Source organism: Schistocerca cancellata, chromosome 1, assembly GCF_023864275.1.
Source record: "Schistocerca cancellata isolate TAMUIC-IGC-003103 chromosome 1, iqSchCanc2.1, whole genome shotgun sequence".
NCBI lineage: Eukaryota > Metazoa > Arthropoda > Insecta > Orthoptera > Acrididae > Schistocerca > Schistocerca cancellata.
In genome coordinates, this window is record NC_064626.1 from 445,989,063 (window position 1) to 446,005,479 (window position 16,417).

At 40.3% G+C, this 16,417-nt stretch overlaps 1 protein-coding gene across 7 annotated transcripts in view; it reads right to left on the reverse strand.

The window, feature by feature from the left end:
- LOC126176655 (nucleolar transcription factor 1-A-like) overlaps window positions 1–9,023 on the reverse strand; it is a 204,461-nt gene extending 195,438 nt beyond the window's left edge. For 2 of the 7 annotated variants that reach the window (XM_049923850.1, XM_049923824.1), the window contains exons 1-3: window positions 8,871–9,011; window positions 8,398–8,526; window positions 7,338–7,430 (exon numbers count right to left, since the gene is read on the reverse strand). The gene's annotated coding sequence lies outside the window, so the exon portion shown is untranslated. Of the gene's footprint in view, window positions 1–7,337; window positions 7,431–7,543; window positions 7,563–7,605; window positions 8,017–8,397; window positions 8,527–8,870 lie in introns of those variants that run through there. The other 5 variants (XM_049923844.1, XM_049923816.1, XM_049923857.1 and 2 more) reach the window with 3 other exon arrangements.
- Between the last annotated feature and the right edge of the window lie 7,394 nt (window positions 9,024–16,417).

Here is a 16,417-nt window from a genome sequence, read left to right on the forward strand (position 1 = left end):
ACTTTACAAGAAGCAACTACAGGGCATTTCACAAAGTGAATCACTCGTAATGAAGTGCATCAAAATACCTGGGGGTATTTGTATAACAGAAAGTTCAGTAGCAGTACATGGAGTTCAGATACGAGTTACTAATAACACTAACACAAGAAAAACATATGGGCAGATTCTAAGTAAATCACTGTACATTCTTCTACACTGCTAGAGGAGAAACTGAGTCCGAGACATACTATAAGATAGTGATAGCGTCCTTCTGGGAAAGGTGACTTCCCCCCCCCCCCCCCCCCCCCCCACCATGAGTGATGCTCACTTTTCAGTTTACACACAGACTATACTTCCGAGCATTTCCCGTTCACATGTCTTTGTATGTAGACAAAATAACTTCATTGGGCCTGTGCAGTCATTTTCAGTTTATTGATAACATGTCTGCAATTGCTAAATAAGCTTTTATGTATAATACAATCCTATACACAATGGCACAAAGTGTTTCCATTTGTGTAATGTTGTCTGTGACCATTGTAGTGCTGGACAGAAAGGTACTGAATTAGTAAATGTGGGATCCTCCTGTTGTCTATTGTTGACAGCATACTGTAAAGCTATATAACCATGCTGTAGTCACTTGATGGAGAAGTAATGAATGACCAGAGAGTTACTGCACTTCTCTTGGCCTTATATTGCTGGTAGTATGCACAAGCCTCTTCCCATTCAGAGATTGCTGGCACTTGTAGAGTTGGCTACTCTGAGTGCAGCCGCTTACGAGGGTGGTCCCGTAAGCACCCGGCTTGACCGAGAGATGGCAGTCATTGTTGAAAAATATCTGTGGATTAGAAAGCATAAGATCTCTGAAGCATATGTTTCACATTTGAAGATGTCACATTGTTTAGTATTTGTTTGGCAGCCATCACTAGTGAATGTTGGGAGTGAACTTGTGAAAATGGAGAAAACTGGTCATTGTTATGTAATACAAATTTTTTTTTCTGAAAGGTCTCAGTGCAACCAATATTAAATCTGAGCTAGATTCTACTTTGGGAGAGTCTGCTTCTTCGGTGACAACAGTAAAATACTGGGTAGCTGAGTTTAAATGAAGCTGTACAAGCTGCCAAAATGAGCATCGCAGTGGTCGGCCAAATGAGATGACGACTCTAGAAATGGCGAAGAAAATCCACAAAGGGGTACTAAGTGCAGTACATCACATATTATCTGAAAATTTGGACAAGTGAACCGAGGGCAAGGTTTGTACCGCGTTTGCTCAAGCAAAAACAGTGTCGTGAAGATGTTTCAATTGAGTGTTTAGCGAATTTTTGCAGCAACAAAGCTTTTTTTTTTTTTTTGCGCTGTTTCATAACCATGGATGAAACATGGGTCCACCACTTCAATCCCAAGACAAAAGAACAGTCAAAACAATGGACACAAATTGGAGAACTGGCTCCAAAGAAGGCAAAGACCATTTCATCTGCAGGAAAGGTCATGGCATAGGTTTTTTGGGATGTGTGTGGGATAATTTTCACTGACTACCTAGAAAAAGGAAAAACTATCACCAGCAAGTATTATATGAACTTATTGCAACATTTGGGCAAAGAGCTGAAAGGAGATAACACTGAAAAATAAATACTTTTCTTAAAAATTTTTGTGTTTTCTTCGTTGGATCGAGTACTTATGGGACCACCCTCATACTACACTTTCCTAGTACATCTTGCATGATGGGTGTGAATATGTCTGATGGAACAGATCTGATCATGCACAAGTCTAGAACATCAATCTGCTGTAATGCATAGTTTGATTTATCCTGAAATAACTGAAGTTCTGTAACACCTAGATGACCTACTTCTGTTGCAGAGGGAGACACTTAAGCCTCTGTGCCATTTTAAGCATTGGGAGAGCAGAGTCTAAGGTGGTGCATTTTATTACCCCTCATACTATGTTTTCCAGCCACTGACAAAGGGAGGCAACAAAATCCATGTGTTGAATACATGTTGCCAGCATATTACACTTAGGGCAGGCTCTTCTGAGTGGTAGACAGCTGATAGCTAAAGCCCCTTCAACACTCCATCCCACCTGTCTTTTTACACATCCAAAACACAATTTATCCCTTGATATGGTTCCATTGCATTTAGATGTTGTACAAACATCTAATACTTGTTCTTAACTCAGTTCATTTAACAGTAAGCATTCATTTTATACCATTAAAACAGTTTTTAATAATTTGCACAATTTTTCCATTCTCTGCAACCTGGAAACTAATAGTCCTACAGAAAAAATGAATAAGATCATTTTGGAAAAAATTTAATGTAATTTAATTTTGTACTAGGAAACATTTCCTCTGGAAGCTGCATTTTTTGAGTTAATCAAGAAAAAACATTATAAAGTGACCTTTAAATGGCCCACCGCTGTCACATACACACCTCACCAGTCAGGATTTTTAGTATGTTGCTCTTAGTACTCCCTTCTAACACTGTATTTGCTTCACTGACGGAAGATCTGCTACAATTTGTAAAATGGGAAAAGAAAAAATATTATTTTCAGTTATTGCACAGTTCAAGTACCTATTTTTGCTCTATATCATGAACTGTGAAAGTACTTTTATGTTATGGCAAATTTCTTGCAAACTTGTGGGGTTACAGCCACTATTCTTCTGAACATGTTAAGCATTCTGCAGTTACATTCATGTCAAGATTTCATTTTATTGCTACAAAATACACACAACCTGTCTGCTGACACTTCATTTGTGTATTTAGAAGTACCAGTAGATGTCAACAGATATCTTTGTGTCACCATCACACTTCACAACCAGTGCTGACAACAATGCTCTGCAAAAAATGCTAGTAATGGCACTGTCCCTGATTTAAGCTCTTACATATTTTTTAATGGACAGTCACCTATGTCAGAATGTTAAGTAACATTGAATCTGATGAATTAAAGAGTGGAAACTCCATGTAAGAATACCAACAATGTAGGAAAAGATAGATTGCTACTTACTGCAAAGAGACATGTTAAGCTGGAGACAGGCACAATTGAAAGACACTTACATAGAGCTTTTGGCTGCGGCCTTTGTCACTAAAGAAATACAGTCACACACAAAACACACACACACACACTCCTCTTTTGCCAATGAAGGCCGTGGCCAAAAGCTCTATGTAAGTGTCTTAATTGTGCCTATCTGCAGCTTAACATGTCTTTTTTACAATAAGTAGCTATCTACCTTTTCCTAATTTGTTGAGTTTGGTGAACACATAGACATACATAAAAAGATGATTACAAATTTACAAAACTTCAACAAATATTCTACATTGGGGAACCTGAACCAATCTGCAGACACCTACAGAGTATTCCTGAGACAATAGTAGGGTACATAAACCGCATAACAGCACCTACGGAAGTATAAATAAGCTAGCTTTTTTCATGTGTAACCCTTGAAAGACAACGAGTGTTTGGTGATAGTCTACAATAAAAGATACAACTGTAAATTCTTTTGTGAAGTTGAAATTCATGGTCATTAGCTTAGACAACACTCATGTTTTGTAATATAATGCTTCTTAATTTTCAGTTACCTAATAGGGTGTAAAGTAGACTAGCCTCCACATGGCTCATCCCAGGCAAAGTTGCTTATCATGGTTAAATAGTCTACAATACCCGCTACTAGACCTAAAGTGGATTTCCCAGCTTTCTAGAAATACAGCGTAATGAATACCAAATCAAATGCTAAAACCTACAACTCTTATCAGAACCAGCCGACAATGGATAATGGAGATATCCTGAAAATATCACAACTGAAAATAGAAGTCACTCTGTCAATGTAGTTTTACTTCAGGAAACACACTGTTCTGATGAAACACAACTAAGAAACAGATGCAAAGTACCTAGTTTCACCCTAGCTGTTGCCACATACCATACGACGTATGGCACTGCCACCTATGTCACGAATAACATCGAGGCAGTGAATAACGTGGTATTCACTACAGAAGGAAACATGGATGTTACACGCATTAAAATTTCTAATATTGAAATTATAAACCTCTATATGCCTCCAGACCAAGCTTAGAATGACAATACAATCTGAGATATCCAACACTCTGCAGTGATCATGGGAGACTTCAACTGTCACAACACTCAATGGGGATATAACTACACCAACCAAGACTGCGAAGAAGTATCCAAATGGGCAGAGAGACAGAACACATTTATAATGTATGACCCCAAAGACAGGGGCACATTCCATTCTGCTAGATGGGGTAGAGACTACAGCCCAGATTTGTGCTTCATCACAAAAGATGTGCAAATTACACATTATTGCAACAAGAAAGCCCTCTAAGATTTCCCTTGCAGTCAACATAGGCCTGTTCTGCTCAACATGGGGACACATATTCCTATCAGACTGACTCCTACACCCTGATGGAATTTTGCTAAATCTAACTGGGAGAACTATACTTCTCAGCTAGAGTTTAACATTCAATGGATTCTTCCAAAAGCAGAAAATTATGGGCGATTTGTGGGCCTGCTATTATCTATCGCCAGAAAGCATGCCCCCAGAGGCTATTGGAAAAATATACATTCCTGGATGGGGCCGGGAATGCACTGACCTCTATAACGAATACCAAGAAAATGTTAACCTTGACGAGCTTTTGCAATGTTTGGACTCAGCTGGCCGAAAAAAATTGCACACATTAATGAATGAAATGAGTTTTGAACATTTCAGTAGAAAGGCATGGCACTTACTGTCAAGAGGGTGCAACTTCAATTAAAACAGTACACAACAGTGATTACATAAATCCCAATGATGTTGCCAACAGAATTTTGAAACTTACACGTAGAACACCAGAGGTAGACAAAAAGAAAACCAGTGAAATCAGAGCAGAACTGAACAGCGTCAAAGGAAGAACACGTGAAACTGATGCCTCAAAGAATTCTGAGACATACGAGACCTCCAAGGCCATTAAGGACACAAAAACAGGGAATGCCACAGGCATCGACAGCATATACCTGGAATTTTTTAAGCATTGTGGCCCCATTGCTCTATGATGGATGACAGAATTCTTCAACAACATTTTACAGACTGGAAGGCTGCGAGCCCTTTTTAAGAGAACCAAAATCATAGCAATCCTAAAATCGGGAAAGCACCCTGAAAACTACACACCCATAGCTCTCCTGAGTGTCTGCTATAAATTGCTCAAGAGACTCATTCTTAACAGAATAAAATCCACTGTTGATAGCCATCATGATACTCAACTTAATAATACTATGAGGAGCCATCAAGTCAACACCAACCCAGTGACACTCTGTTCTGCCCAACATCCATACTCCACACTTCCTAAAACAGTTAGCACTGAGAAAAAGAGTGGCAAAAATGCCTAGAATGCCTAGACAACCGCCAACTTCCTATCCATCAAGACCTCATCTCCCAATCTTGACTAAGGTCTCATAAACCATCATGGAAAGTGGGAGAGGGTTTAGTAAGAGACAATTTTAACACCAATGATGAAGTGCCAAGATTGGTCTTCCTCCAACCCAGACCCAAATAATCTAATCAAAGGTCCAAGCCAACACCCTGTCAGATTTGAGCTACCAAGGAGATCCTTGACATCACTCAACCGGTTCCAAAAAGGGCATGGAAATTGTCACTACTGGAGGCATAAATGGGGCATGGTTGATACACCTGACTGCAACTGTGGACACAACAAACAGACACTACGGCACATCGTCACTGAATGGCCGTTCAGGAAATTCCAAGGCACTTTCCAGGATCTTCATTTGCTTAAGGGAGAAGCTACTGCCTGGCTGAAAGGACTGGACATCCATGCTTGAGCAGTACAGTAATGCCAACTACATGGTCACCTTATGGAATTATACATCACTTGTTATTTTACTCCATGTTAATTGATATACACATTCGTCATTACCAGTTTTTTATTTTATAATCAGTATGTACTATACATATATCTTTTATCTTAAAATGTACTAGATGTAATCTGATGCTGTAGTACTGATGTAATGTGTTGCTGTATTTAAAGCCATACTAAATAACAACAACAGAGTTACCTACTTTTACACTTACAACAGTTGTTTGGAGAGTTTAATAGTAAATAAGAGTCATCAAACAGCTACTACAGATGTAAAAATTTGGTAGCTCAGAAAGCTATCAAAATAGTAACACTTGCTATGCATCCTCATGAATCAAAATTGTTATCAAACAATCTCATGAATACCAAAATAAGGAAGATTTTCACCAAATCTTATGTTGCAAGCATACTTCTTACACAAGTTTTTGCTGGGCAATATCCTATATGAATGTGAAAGCTGGATAATACACAGGAAAGATAAAGGTCACAAGAGACCAATGAAATGTAGATATGGAGGAAAGTAACTAAAATCAAATTGACATGAAAGAAATCAAGTTCTTAAACCAGCAGATGGGAAAAAAAACCTCAAAGTACTGGAGCAACGGGAAACAAAAATGATAGGCCATAATCTACAACAAAATAGCAAGTAGCAAGAATATGAGGTACAGCCAGTAGATGTTACATTGAAAATTTCAATAAAATGATAGATTCTGAACCTATTAGGAAATTAAGCACCAGGAAGAAAATGATGGTTGTAAAAACAAAACCTGACCTTAAGAACATGACAATTACTTCTGATCAAACACATATTACTTGTGTGAAAGCAGCCTAAGTATTTCCCTTTTATTCATGTAATTTTGTATACACACCTACTAGCCAGAAATTTGTCCATCATGAAAGTTGGCTTCTCTGATTTATGTTACAGTTTGCCATTTTTAAATGAAAAAGAGTATTAGACATGCTCCGTAAAACCGAATTATCAACTGTCAACCTTACACTGACCTCAGTCTACAGCACAGACTAGTCTGACATAACCAAGATTTCAATAGCGATCACAACCATACACTAATCAGAATCTGTGGCTGAGCGAAGGTAGTAAGGGAGGGGGAAAAAATATCTTATTTTGCACATCAAACATTGGAAACTTCTCCAGTGTCTTAAGGAAATCACAAATAGATAAAAACAGTAGTTCAACCATGATAAAAATTAGAATTAAATTCAAATGTCTAACAGGATGAAGACTGCTCACAGTTCATCATAGCATTACACAATTTGACAAAATGAAAAAGAAAAATAGTTCCTAGTATTTTGGCATATAACAGGTTCATTCATATATTACAAGCACTGGGAAAATAAATCAATACAGCATGAAATTAGAAAACGAAAATATAATGCAATAAACAATGGCACAATAAACAACCAAATACAGCAATATCGAAATATATGCTTAAAAAAAAAAAAGGAAAACTAATTTTACAGTATTAGTACTGGGCACATGCTACTTACGGTTCTTTCCTGAAGCACACTTAATACTTGAAAAAATGGAATATACACCGTGCACTTGGAACGAAAACTTGCATTTTATTTCTGTGCAAAACACTGTAAGCAGAACAAGAAACACTCTTTTAGAAAACCTCACTAATCATGTTCGACTTCAGTTTTCAGAAAATGCAAAGCAAAATGTTGAATAACAAATTATAAGTGTACTAAACTTGTTCCCCGACAGAACGAATGCAAGCATTTAATGCCGGTATTACTAAGCTGTATCCCTTACACAATATTCAACTGTCATCAAAACACGCACAATGATCGCTGTCATCGGGCCAGGGCGTTGATAAACAAGCTCAATTAGTCCTTCATAACTATAAAAAGGCCTCGTGTTTTGAAACGAATTCCCATACGAAGTCCGTAACGCAATGGAGAATTTTCACATAATTCGTTCGTATTTTCCCTTCAGCTGGAGATTTTCCTCATTAATGCTAACTTCAATTACAATAAATGTAATGTGTTGGCTGTCACACTCAAACACCTAAGTTACATTCTGGATAAATTTACTGAGCAGTCGAAAGACCCATCAATCATCTCCTGATTGTAACAGAAACACACATAATTTTAAGACGTTCCATAGAACCAAAATTGGCACACACTTGAAGCCTGTAAGACAAATAATACGATGCCGAAATATCACGGGCAGTCACCGCAAGGATATGGCGGCCAGACCCCCTGCGCTTCCCGGGATCCGTCCCCGGCCTCGCCCGCTACTCAATGACCCCGTCACCAGCTTCTACATGACACGTCGTGCCTCGTTAACCGCTCAGTAACAAGGAACAAGCTGTTGTAACACCGAAAATTGTAACTTCTCGCGACAGAAAACCAAATTAAGTGCAAAATTCTTGGAGTTTGCCTTGCAAACTTTAGAGGCGAAGATCACATTAATCGACCCTAAACAGTAGCCTTCAGTTCTGTGTCTCCTCTGTAACGTACATTCATCTATTCGCGAAATATTATGATAACCTACATCATGTACACTGAAAAATTAGCAATTACAAGGCCTGTACACAAGTACCTTAGTGTGTTTCGTCACTGTTTCCAGCTGCAGTTGAGTCCGAGTACGACAACGCAGGACATGGCGGCCAGACCCCCGTCACTGGCCGGGATCTCCACCCGCCCTCGCCCGCAACCTCACTTTCCCGTTCTGTACCACATGCAGTAAAGTTATGCGGCAAGATCGTCACTTAAGAAAAGCGCTCATGCTGTAGAAACTATTGTCGATAAAAATTACCATGACAATGCTCCAGGATAAAATTAAGTTATATTTAATTCCTGCTCTTCATCGAAAGTAGGTAACGACATTACTGAATATCGGCCACAGGTTAATAAACTACACATTCCCAATGAGTAAAGATTCAGTGCTAAAATTTTAAACAAATTCACAATAATACTGATTTTCAGAACACAAAAAGCAAAATTTAAAAATATTAATTGCGCTGAGTGATAATCCGGAAACAGTGAAGGAAATACAAAATAAATGTAAATTACCTAATTACAATATCAGAATTCGATATGATAATGAACACTATATCAACCAAATCGCTTCGTTGGTATTTATGTTTACACCTCAATGTTTACAACAAACAGCTCTTTCTCCACTCGTTCCTACTGGTAGTATCACTATCTGACACCAGGTGGCTTCTCAGCAGAGGTATCACCATGACAACATATACAACAACCAAGGAGGTTAGAATCCATTCAAACAACTACATATGCGAACATCGCGAACATAATCGCAAACATTTGTAATGGATTATCTCTGATTTGCCGCTGTCCCACAGAAAACCAAAATGTCAAAGGTTATTGTCACATAAACACCTTGTTGCTAACTATATTGAACAACATTTGAAAGTATTACAAGCACAGGGTGTAACCAACATAACAAGCATTTGATGTATAGTACGATAAATAAAATTTCTCAAACAGCCTATCAGTAATTAAATAACGGTAAATCATTCAGTGTGAACTACTTGTTCTAGTTTCATACATATTGCGAAATAAAATGTAAGTAATTTGAAAAAGAGAACCACCATAATCAGCAACAAGGGTAGCAACGGACTCCAACAGTTTTCATTTTCCGCATTAGTTTAAAATACGATACTTTCATTCATAAAATACTTGACAAACTAGACCTGTAAATTTGTAAATGTTTGTCATATGACTTAAGTTAATTTTGTTATTCTTAAATTCTAATACCGCAACATGTCCAATATCTTGTAAAAGTGATCTACAGATGAATACTACTACTACCACTACTGCTGCTGCTGCTAAACTCGTGTAGTTAAGTAGCGACTAAGGGCTGTAATATTTTAATACGGAACAAACTTTCGCTTTCCAACAGTCGGTGGCTCTATGCAAGCACGCTGCTCAGACCTTAAATGGGAACATTTGCAAGATTCTTTAAAGATGCCACAACCTCGACAGGCTACACATGTAGCATCTGGATGCAAAATGCTCGTTTCTTGGAGGTCAAATAATTTTGATTTAAACTAAGATGTAGTGAAGTTGTGAACAAAGAACGCTACTATCTAACAGCATATTTACTCAAAGAACATTCTACGTAGTAAAGATTTCCCATGAGGAAAAAGATGACAATAACTTCCAATTACACAGCAACCTAGACATGTAAGCTATCTTACAAGAGTGGATAATGCCACTCGAGAGGCAATAGGGTCACATGGATAATCCCACTCTTATCACATCCTCAGCCATAATCATGAAGAAACTAAACTGTTTCGTGTATTCAAAAACACTAGGTATTACATAGGCTATAAGTGATGTAGTGATTTTGAAAAAAAAATCGTTTGTAAAACGATAATTATAAAATTATGAAAATGTGACGTTTTGCTTGGTTTCTCAGTCAGTTTTAACACGAAACCCATAAACGGCAATGGTATGCATTTAGAAAATGCACCTAGTATCTACTGTGTATGCATGGTCACAAATGCCCACACATGTATGATGAATATTCTACAAACATCACTTTTGAAATCATGGAGCTCAAGACATTATTTTGATTGAACAGCTTGAACTTCCAGCACTTCAGTTCAGTTTTTTTTTTTTTATGAACTGTCGCAGATCGAGATAGTGGTCATAAGCTGCAGCCTATGTATTCTGTATTTATGAGTGGATTGGACTGATAGATTTAAAGGTATCAAACTATGAGATCATCAGCCCCTCCAAACTATATGCATTAAGCCAGGAACAGTCCTCAGAGAGGGAGAGCACAGATGATAAATTCCTGATGGATCTGATTGTAGCCGATTGTCAATAAAGCCAATGAACAGAAGCAAGTGGAAGTGAGATAGCGGTAAGAGGGTAAAGGCGAATGAGTTTCTCTGCACAGAAACCAGCTGGAGGTACGTTATATAATGGCAGATGTACCCTCTGCACCGAACTGGTGTGTCCTCACTCTCCATTACGACAAGAAAACTAGCAACATGGACAAGCTGATAAAATCTCAAGAAACAGAACAACGATGTCAAGACAGTAAACCAACAACAGATGTACAGTAATAAGAAGAATTGAAAAGGTGGGAAGAGCAAGAGGCAAGCAAGACAGCTTAGCAAGGGCCATTATGGGCACCCTGCATCAGAACAGGTGAAGGGGCACCCCTCCAATCCCTGATGTGGTTGATGAGGCCAATGTGCCCTACCTCACAGGGAGAAGGAGAAACCACCTTCATAGGTAATATTTAAAACTGGATCAGCCATTTTGGCGTCATCTGTTAGCACTAGGGGCAGTGTGACAGCAAGTTTAAGGTTTCACTGTAAAGTGGCCAAATTGGGGGAGTCCAGTAGGGCGTGGGCCACTGTTAGATGGGCACCACACTGACAGTGGGATGGATCCTCATGTTGTAGGATGTGGCCATGAGTCAACCAAGCGTGGTCAGTGTGAAGCCAACAGTGAACTGAAGATTCCCTATGAGGATTTTCAGTAGGGTTTTAGAACATATACTGTATTCGAACATTATGAAGTACCTCGAAGAAACCGATTTATTGACATATAGTCAGCACAGATTCAGAAAAATATCGTTCTTGTGAAACACAACTACCTCTTTATACTCATGAAATAAAGGGTCGACAGAGGATGTCTAATTGATTCCATATTTTTAGATTTCCAGAAGGCTTTCGACACCATTCCTCACAAGTGTCTTCTAATCAAACTGCATGCCTATGGAGGATCGCCTCAGTTGTGCGACTGGATTCGTGATTTCCTGCCAGAAAGGTCACAGTTCGTAGTAATAGACGGAAAGTCATCGAGTAAAACAGAAGTAATATCCGGCGTTCCTCAAGGAAGTGTTATAGGCCCTCTATTGTTTCTGATCTATATTAACGACATAGGAGACAATCTGAGTAGCAGTCTTAGATTGTTTGCAGATGATGGTGTCATTTACTGTCTTGTAAAGTCATCAGATGATCAAAACGACTTGCAAAATGATTTAGATAAGATATCTGTATAGTGAGAAAAGTGGCAATTGACCCTGAATAAAGAAAAGTGCGAAGTTATTCAAATGAGTACTAAAAGAAATCAGCTAAATTTCGATTACGCGATAAGTCACTCAAATCTGAGGGCTGTAAATTCAACTAAATACTTATGGATTACAATTTCAAATAACCTAAATTGGAACAACACATAGATAATATTGTGGGTAGAGCAAACCAAAGACTGCGTTTCATTGGCAGAACACTTAGAAGGTGCAACAGGTCTACCAAAGAGACTGCTTACACTAAGATAGTCCGCCCTATTCCGGGCGTGTAGGGCAAAACTGATTTGACTGTCGACCATAGAGCTGTCAGTGCATATCACATCAAAACCTGGAACTGCATGAAGAACGGCGACGAATAATGGCGAAAAACCATAGGGTCAAAAGAGCCTTACGGTCGAAAAGATAGATCGAGACAGATTTGAAGATGGGATACATACCATCAGGTAGTATGTTGTTGCTTCCTGACAAGAGGCGTCTCTGAGGGAAGTTGGAATTTAGAGCAGAGACACTGGTAAGATAACTGCGACTGTGACTCCAGTCTTGGGTCGATGTTGTGGGAGGTGACCACCCTCCCAGGAATAAGGATACAGCAGTTCAGATCTTCAGAGGAGCAGTGAATGTGTGTATCATACTTCAGCAGCAGTTGTTGGCACCTGAGCTGTAGTGGATGGACTCCAGCCTCTGCAAGTAGGTTGTTCATGGGGCTGGCCCAAAAGGCACTTGTCACAAGTTAAATCCCACAATGGTGTACCAGACCCAACATTGCAACACTGACGGTGATGCTGTGCAATATGGGATAGTATCAGAGCTTTATATAGCCACAAAAGTATAGAGTGATTTGCATCCCTGCAGGTGGTACAGAGGCAATGAAGAATATGAAGGTTAGGGAAACCACGTCAACTGGGCATCAAAGACCACTGCCAAATAGTGATAAGACTACACCACATTGAGCAGCTGGTCGTTGAGGTAGAGTTCTGGTGTGGATGGACAGTACACCAGTGACAGAAGTGCATAATGAATACCTTGGCAGCAGAAAACTGGAAGTCATGAGTGAGAGCCCAGGATTGCACCTTTTCTATTACACCCTGCAGCTGGCATACAGCAACACCCACAGTGGAGGAGCAATAATAATCGCAAAAATCGTCATCCTATTGGGAGGGTGACACTGTAGACCCCACAGCTTCAGCTAAGGCATTTATAGCCACTCAAAAGAGGACATGCTCAGTAACTCAATACAGAGTCCTGTGAGACCCCATTCTCTTGCGTATGCAGGGTACTGTGGGAAGCACCAATTTGAACCCAGAAGGTACAGTGCGACAAGAAGTTCTGGACAAAAATAAGGAGTGGGCCCCAGGGACCCCACCCATGTAGGATAAGGAGGATGTGATGATGCCATGTGGTGTCATAAGCCTTTGTAAGTCGAAGAAGACAGTGAAAAAGTGTTGAAGCTGTGTAAAAGGTGAGCAGATAGCAGACTCCAGGGAAACAAAATTGTTAGAGGTAAAATGGCCTTGAGAAAATCTGACCTCGGATGGAGTCAAAAGACCCCATGACTCAAGGTACCAACACAGCTGCAGGCTTACCACTAGTTCAAGCAGCTTGCAGAAAACATTAATGAAACTAACTGGGAAATAGGTGTTCATCTAAAGTGGGTGTTCATCCAGTTTCAGTACTGGAACGATTGCACATTCTCGCCATTGAGATGGGAACTCACCCTCTCTCTAGATACGGTTAAAATGGCAGGGACATGATGGTGGCAGTTCATCGACAGGTGTTTGAGCATTGGATGTGGATGCAGTCTGGCACTGGAGCCATGTCAGCGCAAAGAGCTACAGCACTGAAGAGTTCCCACTCACTGAACGGAGCATTATACAGGGTGATTCAAAAAGAATACCACAACTTTAGGAATTTAAAACTCTGCAACGACAAAAGGCAGAGCTAAGCACTATCTGTTGGCGAATTAAGGGAGCTATAAAGTTTCATTTAGTTGTACATTTGTTCGCTTGAGGCGCTGTTGACTAGGCGTCAGCGTCAGTTGATGCTAAGATGGCGACCGCTCAACAGAAAGCTTTTTGTGTTATTGAGTACGGCAGAAGTGAATCGATGACAGTTGTTCAGCGTGCATTTCGAACGAAGTATGGTGTTAAACCTCCTGATAGGTGGTGTGTTAAACGTTGGTATAAACAGTTTACAGAGAATGGGTGTTTGTGCAAAGGGAAAAGTTCTGGACGGCCGAGAACGAGTGATGAAAATGTAGCACACATCCAGCAAGCATTTGTTCGCAGCCCAGGAAAATCGACTCGCAGAGCTAGCAGAGAGCTGGAAATTCTACAATCAACTGTATGGAGAGTCCTACGAAAAAGGTTAGTTATGAAACCTGAACGTCAACTACCCGAGGCGATGGATCGGCCGCCAGGCAGCCCGTGACAGAGCACTTCATCACTGGCCTCCAAGAAGCCCTGATCTTACCCCCTGCGATTTTTTCTTATGGGGGTATGTTAAGGATATGGTGTTTCGGCCACCTCTCCCAGCCACCACTGATGATTTGAAAAGAGAAATAACAGCAGCTATCCAAACTGTTACGCCTGATATGCTACAGAGAGTGTGGAACGAGTTGGAGTATCGGGTTGATATTGCTCGAGTGTCTGGAGGGGGCCATATTGAACATCTCTGAACTTGTTTTTGAGTGAAAAAAAACCTTTTTAAATACTCTTTGTAATGATGTATAACAGAAGGTTATATTATGTCTCTTTCATTAAATACAAATTTTTAAAGTTGTGGTATTCTTTTTGAATCACCCTGTATTGCTCTAGGCGATGTGTTATGAAGACACAGAATGCAGACTGATGGTTTTAGAGGCAAAGGCTCAAGTGCAATGCAGAGCGAAATGCTCAGCGACAGCATCATGTCATTGTGGGCAACATCATTCAGGGAGATGTCAGGTACACTGTGGGAGACTGGTATCCATATAGGTGTTGAACGTTTGCCCAAACCTGTGAAGGATAGGTATGCAGTCCAATGGTAGTAACATACCATTCCCAGCACTCTTGTTTCTGACTTTTTATTAGTTGGCAGACCCAGGCATGGAGCCATTTTAAAGCAATGAGGTGCTCCATTGATGGATGTCACTTATGGCATTGAGAGTCTGTCAGTGATCTCTAATGGCAACGGAGATTTCTGAAGTCCACCAAGATGCTGTATGCTGATGAAGGTATCATGAGGAATTGGGGAATGCTAAGTCTGCTGCCCATAGAAAGGCTGTGGTTGTGGTCTGGACAGCCACATCAATATCTCCATGTGGCAGGGTGCTAAGGGCGATGGTAGATGCAAAGGGATCCTAGTCAGCATTGTTGAGAGCCCATCCAGGTGGACATCCAGGCAAGTGATGCTAAGGGAGGGACAGGCCAAGATGGTGGTCCCAGTATCAAACCTATTATCCTTTGGTCCACACTGGACTCAATGGATAAAATGTGCACCCATCGCTCCAAACTGGCATGTAACTTGTGATCTGTCTGTAAAAGGAGGGCACAGTGGAAGATTATACCTTGTACTATACTAAGACTATCATGGAGGAAGATAGTGAAAGGAATATCACCTAGCTTGTCACAGGTAAGCAGGACCTGCGAGTGAGCTGGGATACTATTTTAAACAGAAATGAACCACTTTTCATCTTGTAAATCACTGCTACTTCCTCAGACCTGCCCTCAAGCCGCCAAATAAAGAGAAATGGCTTCTTGGCTAAAAAGGTATCCCCATCAGTTCTAGAGCAAGCAAAGTATAATGGAAAGTATTTCCCTTCTTGTCTCTTAACCCTATGTTCTCTTCATGATGTAGCCAGGGAAGCAGGGTCATATCTCACCACATTATAGTAACTCTTTCCTTCAGAATAAATTGCTGGGGCTGTGAAGCCACCAGCAGAAGAAAGTTTGAGCCACTTCATTTGTGAGAAATCTACCTTTGTGTCACCCACTCCACACAGTGTTTCCCTCATGGATGCCAGCCAGCTGTGGCAACAGCATCCTGGTCAGTCAGCTGCTGACCAGAGTCCCTGTGTCTCATCCACAATGAACACATAATACTTGGCATAGGTGGAGAGATATCAGCTCAGGCACCAATAGTGAAATCCCTGCACGGTCAGGGGGCTACCACAGTGCCCAGTCCCCTCCCTCTCCACCACAATGGGGTGGCTACCATGTTGGGTTTTGGGTACATTACTTTTAGTGGAAAGGAAGGGTATGAAGGCAGAAAAGGATGAATGTACACCACACTTAGTGACCTTCCCCACATGATCTGCGCTTACGTTAATTTTGGAAGAGGAATGGTAGGTCAAAACCAACAATGTGGACCATGTAGTGAAAAACGAAAATTTGTATAAAGTGCTGGAAGAGAAAGGAAAACGAGTGTTCAGGATAATAAACCAAATCCAAGCAGGACCAATGGTGGTCAAGCACACACTCACAAAAGAAATGAGAGGCCCCTAGGATGTAAGATGGCAACATATTCATGTTCTTTTTTTATGAGTGTCTGGTACACATCCTGCTCTGGT